The sequence below is a fragment of the Schistocerca piceifrons genome, chromosome 5 (genome assembly GCF_021461385.2).
Source record: "Schistocerca piceifrons isolate TAMUIC-IGC-003096 chromosome 5, iqSchPice1.1, whole genome shotgun sequence".
Lineage (NCBI taxonomy): Eukaryota > Metazoa > Arthropoda > Insecta > Orthoptera > Acrididae > Schistocerca > Schistocerca piceifrons.
The window spans coordinates 214,360,712-214,367,207 of record NC_060142.1 but is presented as its reverse complement, the minus strand read 5'-3'; the positions used below and the strand labels follow the sequence as shown (position 1 = coordinate 214,367,207).

The 6,496-nt window shown below is 44.8% G+C and overlaps 1 pseudogene; it reads left to right on the top strand.

Moving 5' to 3' along the window:
• Positions 1 to 5,801: 5,801 nt before the first annotated feature.
• Positions 5,802 to 5,919, top strand: LOC124799497 (annotated as a pseudogene).
• Positions 5,920 to 6,496: the final 577 nt, after the last annotated feature.

The window sequence follows — 6,496 nt, the reverse complement described above, 5'->3', positions numbered from 1 at the left end:
ACGATCGAAACTACTGTCTGAATCGCCAGTTAGGGCGGTTCACAAACAACAACTCAAGTACACATGTTATTCCAAAACGTAATCGTGGAAGTAGGGGCCAGGAGGTGCTGGTAAAATAACACACACTGCTAAGTTGCTATAGACACGAACATGCATATTTTGACCTCTGTTGACCGCTCCACCGTAGCTTTGCGCGGCTTTCTCGCATGTTTCACAGAAAGGCTATTTTAAAAGGCTTTCTCTTTAATAAATTTTTAAGTCTGGCAATTTCAAAAACAATGTCGAATAGCTGTCAAATTTTCTTTATGAAAAGGAGATTGCTAGGTATGACGTTAACAACTTCCCAATTGTAAGATTTTAACTTGACACACACACACACACACACACACACACACACACACACACAACAATTACAAAAAACTCTTTTAAATAGCTGGAAAATTTTCTCTATGTAAAGGATATTGCAAGGTATACCGTTAAGAACTTCCCAATAATAAGATTTTAAACTTGTTATATCTATAAGAGAACAATTCCTTAAAAAAAACCTTTAAGTGGCTAGTTTGTACCAAAGCTAAAAGAGTTGTCTCTCGCCAGTTAAATAACTTATATTACACTTGTCTTTGCTACAAGATAAATGTGAATAAGCCAGCACACAAACCTTCACATTAAAGGCAGTTCCCAATGTAGCAACGGCGGTGCCTGCACAGACTCCGAACTACAGAGACACGCGACACCGACCTTAAATCACCCAATCGAGGTGTGAATGAAAACGGCCCGACCAAGAAGCAATTACCACATTCCCGCGGACGGGCAAACGAAAACTGTGGTGGGAAGACCCCAACAAAACCACTGGTGAAGAAACTCATACACTACACTAGAACCAGAAAAACCACTTTTATATATAACTCTGTTACATCAAAACAGTACTCAACTTCTCACACTCCACAACAGCGCCGGGAACACGTTGCACTTTCTTATGCTCGTCAGATCCAGCCGCTGCCAGTGGTTTCAACGGCCGATAAGAAGACATACGGTCCCACGAGCTGATCTCCTGCACCACGGCTTCTAAGCTTCATAAGCCACGTACATGCGGGTAAGGCAGACTTAGCCCCTGACAGCCAAGAGGTCGGCCAAAGCACTTGGCGAGCAGTTGACGACCCCCAACGCAGGGCCACGCTCGCGCCACCACCTCTGTCGGTCACCGCCCAGTACGTACTCCTCGATCGTCACGCGAACGTACACTTGCTCCACTTCCCGCCAGAGGGCGGTAGCGATCCAAACAGCGCACCAAATGAGTTTTCAGAAGGTAGGTGATTTGAAGGAGGACGCGTTTCGAACAGATCGATCTTTGCCAGTCTCTCCCGAAAGCAAAAACGTTATTCAGACTTATTACAATTGTTTTTCACCTCTTGGTGAAAGCGCTTTGTGACAGACGGACGGCAGGATCAAGTGGGATGGAAGTCTTGCATCCAAGCCACAGACAAGAAAGAAACGCGATGAGTGTTCTTAGAAACAGCTCGAGTGGGAGGCAAGGAGTCGTTTTCTGATATTTTTACGCTAAAAGACCAGGCATTGACGGACTATGATGTAGATTCTCGAGCACAAAATTCTCAGAACAACGCAGACAGAAAGCTGGCTGATTGGAGAATGATTTTACACAGTTTTAGTTGGGAGAAGAAAAGCAACGTAACAGTCACGTGATTGGTTGGACCTGGGGCAAATTGTGAGACCTGAGTTTCTCCTGGCATATACAACTTTCAAATAAATTCCGGCAAATTGTTCTCACTGTTGGGCGATTTTTTAGACGTGAATTCTGAACAAAGCAGGCACGAGAGATACAGTGCTAACTTCACTAAGTCGTAGACGTCCGATAACTTCACTTGCCGGCGTGAAGACGGAGAAGGAACACTTGCAGTTTAGACGTGGCGCAGGAAGACTGGCGCTTTAGACTGTTTGTGAGGCAGTCTGAATTGGCATACGAGTTCCGTTGTCATAATCTATTCGTCAACACATAACCATTATGGTGAGAATATCTCATGACATCGGCTGGCTAGAATGGAATGTATTTGAGGGTTTTTCCAATATTTCAGTAAATTCATGTAGACTCATTCACGACTAGGCGGACGGATATAGTTGCATGTTTAATTTCTCTTTCCGGCGCGATCAACAATCACTGTTATCCACCCGCGGCTACGTGTGCTGAAATAATATGTTCGGAAGCCGATTACCATCGACCCCACTTTCGAGTCACATAACCTGCCAAACTTACCGGTGTTTATTATCGTTTAATTTCATGTTTCAGTTAGATATTTTTGGTCTTGTGCTTAACTGAATTCTATGTAATGTCCGTTTTAACTTGTGCACGCTGAACATATTGTAATAAAAATTGGATTCACTTGGGTCAAGTTTTTGGTTTTATGGTTAGTGAATTCCTTTTTCATCCATTGCGTTATATTTTCATTATCTGAGTTTTTCCGCCTCTCAGTAGTCCAACTGAAGCAGAGCATTATACCACTCCAGAAGGAAGGGTCAGCCTCAGTGGCATTCCGCAGCATGTGTGGGACTCCATCAGGAACATTCTGCATTATAGCAACATCAGTGGACGAATTGTGACATTTGCTAGATTCTGAAGCGGTTGACCAAGTAAAGCTGATCTTATGTATCTCTTATAGCGACCACCATTATCATTGAAGCAGAGATTTCACATCCCTGTCGGATAAACGACTCCTCGGGACTATGGTACGCATTACGGTCTACAGCTATACTCCCATGCGTTGTTCCTGTATTTTTAAGGGCAATTGCGCAACTTAAAATACGTCGTCTCTATCTTTTCTTGTATCTTGAAATTCAGCGAAAACCATGTGGTCCATACACTATCAATTCGCTCGATTACATATCCCGCCCATTTCAGTTTTACTCTAGCCATAATTACGTCTCCCTATCCAGTCTTTTATGATCAATTAATTTGGTTTTCTGCTTATCTCAGTAATTCCCAATGTACTCCTGTCCAGCCTCACCGATCTACCCTAGCTTATTAATGGTCTTCGTATGGACGCTCATGTCTCACAATTGTAAGTCAAAAGTGGTGATACACGCTGATTGTAAACTTGCCGTCTGAGACTATTCGAATTCTTAGTTTTGTAAACTATATTCTGTTTAGCTTAGGTATTCCAAGGCCATTTCACTCGTCTCTTAATTTTTGAGCTGTCCAGCCGGCCGGGGTGGCCTAGCGGTTCTAGGCTAGGTTAAAGTAGTCACCTTCACGATTAAGATCTCCCGCCAACCATACCGGGTGATCCAAAAGTCAGTATAAATTTAAAACTTAATAAACCACGGAGTAATGAAGACAGAGAGGTAAAAATTGACACAAATGCTTGGAATGACATGGGGTTTTATTAGCAAAAAAAAGTTCACAAAATGTCCGACAGATGGCGCTCGACAGCAAAACGTCAGTGACTGCTCATGACAATCGTGTATAAAAGGAGCTATAATGAGAGAGAGAATCAGATGCGCCAGCAGTCGCAGCATGTTGAGGTTACCTGAAAAGGCGCTTTTAGTGAAGCTATATTATCAGAATGGGGAATGTGCTAGTTCAGCATTACGATCCTATCGCCACAGGATGGGGATTCGAACGAGTAATGGTCCGTTAACAAATGCAGCTGTGGCGAGAATGTTTTCGAAGTTCGAAGCCACGGGTTGTTTAGACGGTAGACCCCGTAGTGCCGACCGAGCACAAGGCGTAATGCTGCTGAGACAGTTCAGGAAGAAATGGAGACTGTAGCGGGTTCTTCTATGCACGGGGAAGTCAGCGCTCGTGCAGTCGCACGTCGCACCAGCATTCCATACACTACTGTTTGGTTGGCACTTAAGCGTACCCTCCGATGCTATCCGTAAAAAATCCATCGGCATCGTGAACTTTTACCTGGCGATTTATTGAAGCGGAGGGCATTTGCGGTGAGGACGTTTCAAAAGATGGCGGAAGATGACGATTGGTTGAGTAACGTGTTATGGACCGGCAGAGATCATTTCACGCTCCGAGAGTCTGTTAACGTCAACAACTGCAGAATTTGGGCTACCGAAAATCCTAGAACTGTCGTGGAAGCTCCACTGCACGACGAGAAAGTCACGGTATGGGTTGGATTTATCACATCAACGTTATCGGGCCTTTCTTCTTGGAGGAAATGCGTGATTCTGGTTTTGTAACTGCCACCGTGACGGGTGAGAGGTACGCCGATATGTTACAGAATCGCATCATCCCCAGCCTGGCTGATAAACACCTGCTGGAACGTACGATGTTTATGCAGGATGGCGCTCCACCCCATATTGCTAGACGCGTGTAAGATCTCTTGCGCGCGTCGTTTGGTGATGATCGTGTGCTCAGCCGCCACTTTCGTCGTGCTTGGCATCCCAGGTCCCCAGACCTCAATCCGTGCAATTATTGGCTTTGGGGTTACCTGAAGTCGCAGGTAACTCCGTACATGTTTTACAGTGCTGTTGACAACATTATTCCTCGACTACAGCTATTGCTGAGGAATGATGGTGGATATATTGAGCATCTCCTGTAAAGAACATCATCTTTGCTTTGTCTTACTTTGTTATGCTAATTATTGCTATTCTGATCAGATGAAGGGCCATCTGTCGGACATTTTTGAACTTTTGTATTTTTTTGGTTCTAATAAAACCCCATGTCATTCCAAGCGTCGTGTCAATTTATACCTCTCTATCTACATTATTCCGTGATTTATTCAGTTTTCAAATTTATACTGACATTTTGATCACCCGGTATATCCACATATTCATTAATAACTGAATAGCAGGAGGATCTCGTCTTTCCCCCTCATCGGCCCAGTTCCTTTCCCCGCCCCCATCTGCCGCCGTGTCCCCTCTATAGCGAGTGTTCAGTGTTGTGCGTCCCCTGTCAGTGTTGCGAACAGCCACCATACTGTCGCTAGTTGTGTTTTTTATCTCGTGTGAACAGAAACCAGACTGTCGCTGTGTTTTTTTTTAAATTGTGCCTGTCTACTTACTGTGTGTCACCATCTGCATCGTCAACGCCGTGTTTTTATATATTAAATTCCAAAACTTTCAGCAATTTTACAGTTTTTTTTACAATGTCGCCGTTTGTCGCCTGTTATTCTTGTTTGTTTATATTCTCATTATGTTTTTCAACATTTATGTAGGCAGTAGAGCCGCCTATTACGCTGCTGCTAGCCCTCAAATCGAAATGCAATAACAAAATTAAAGAAAGGAATCTCGTCGAGGCCAAGATTTCCGTGGCAGAATAATACATAGAACGTTCTTCGGACAGACAGTGCTGAGCTAGGGCTGATTTACCGCCTGTGAAAGGCGAGAGTGGTGATCGTGTTCGATGCACGTACTGTGTGCGTGATGTGACCACAATAGCCACACTAGCAAGGTATTCGTAGATTTCAACCCTCCGCACTCCCAGATCGTCCTTTACCGAACCGGAAAGAGCACAGATCTGTATAGGTTTACAAAAGATTACATTAACATAAAGTTTCCTTAGGATTCCGTCTGATTTTGGCAAAATATTGCAGACGTACGTGAGTAATGACTTGGGCTTGAACAGCTCCTTCTCCTCACCTTGTGAGTGGTGACGTTTCTACCTCCTTCAGTCTGTCCTGATCTGATATAGACAATATCCATTATCTTTGAACTCAGACTGCAGATACAGTCATGGACTGTGCGGCTGGTCCCGGCGGAGGTTCGAGTCCTGCCTCGGGCATGGGTGTGTGTGTGTTTGTCCTTAGCGTAATTTAGGTTAAGTAGTGTCTAAGCTTGGCAACGACCTTGCCGCAGTGGATACACCGGTTCCCGTCAGATCACCGATGTTAAGCGCTGTCGGGCGTGGCCGGCACTTGGATGGGTGACCATCCGGGCCGCCACGCGCTGTTGCCATTTATCGGGCTGCACTCAGCCTCGTGATGCCAATTGAGGAGCTACTCGATCGAATAGTGGCGGCTCCGGTTACAGAAAACCATCATAACGACCGGCAGAGCGGTGTGCTGACCACACGCCCCTTCTAACCTCATCCTCAGCTGAGTACGACACGGCGGTCGGATGATCACGGTGGGCCACTTGTGGCCTGAAGGTGGAGTGATGGTGTAAGCTTGGGGGCTGATGACCTTAGCAGTAAAGTCCCATAAGATTTCAGACACTTTTTTTTTTTGAACTGCAGATATTCCAGCTCCTCTAGCTCCTCTGCCTGTATAAGGCACAACGTATGTTCGCTGCTCCAACATTCCAAAGACTCCCATAGTTTGTGAAAGGGTAGTAATTACTAGACACTTGCAAATACAGGTCTATATGTCTGAGTTTACTGTAAACGGAATGCCTCAATGAGCCATCCACTCTCGTGGAATGAATTCAGATGCTGCAAAAATCTTGGACTTTTTCTTCACCACGTGGCCACAGTAGAAAGCATCATTAACAAGTACCAGAAGAAGTTCGGTTTCATTTCTGCCGAATCAATTGT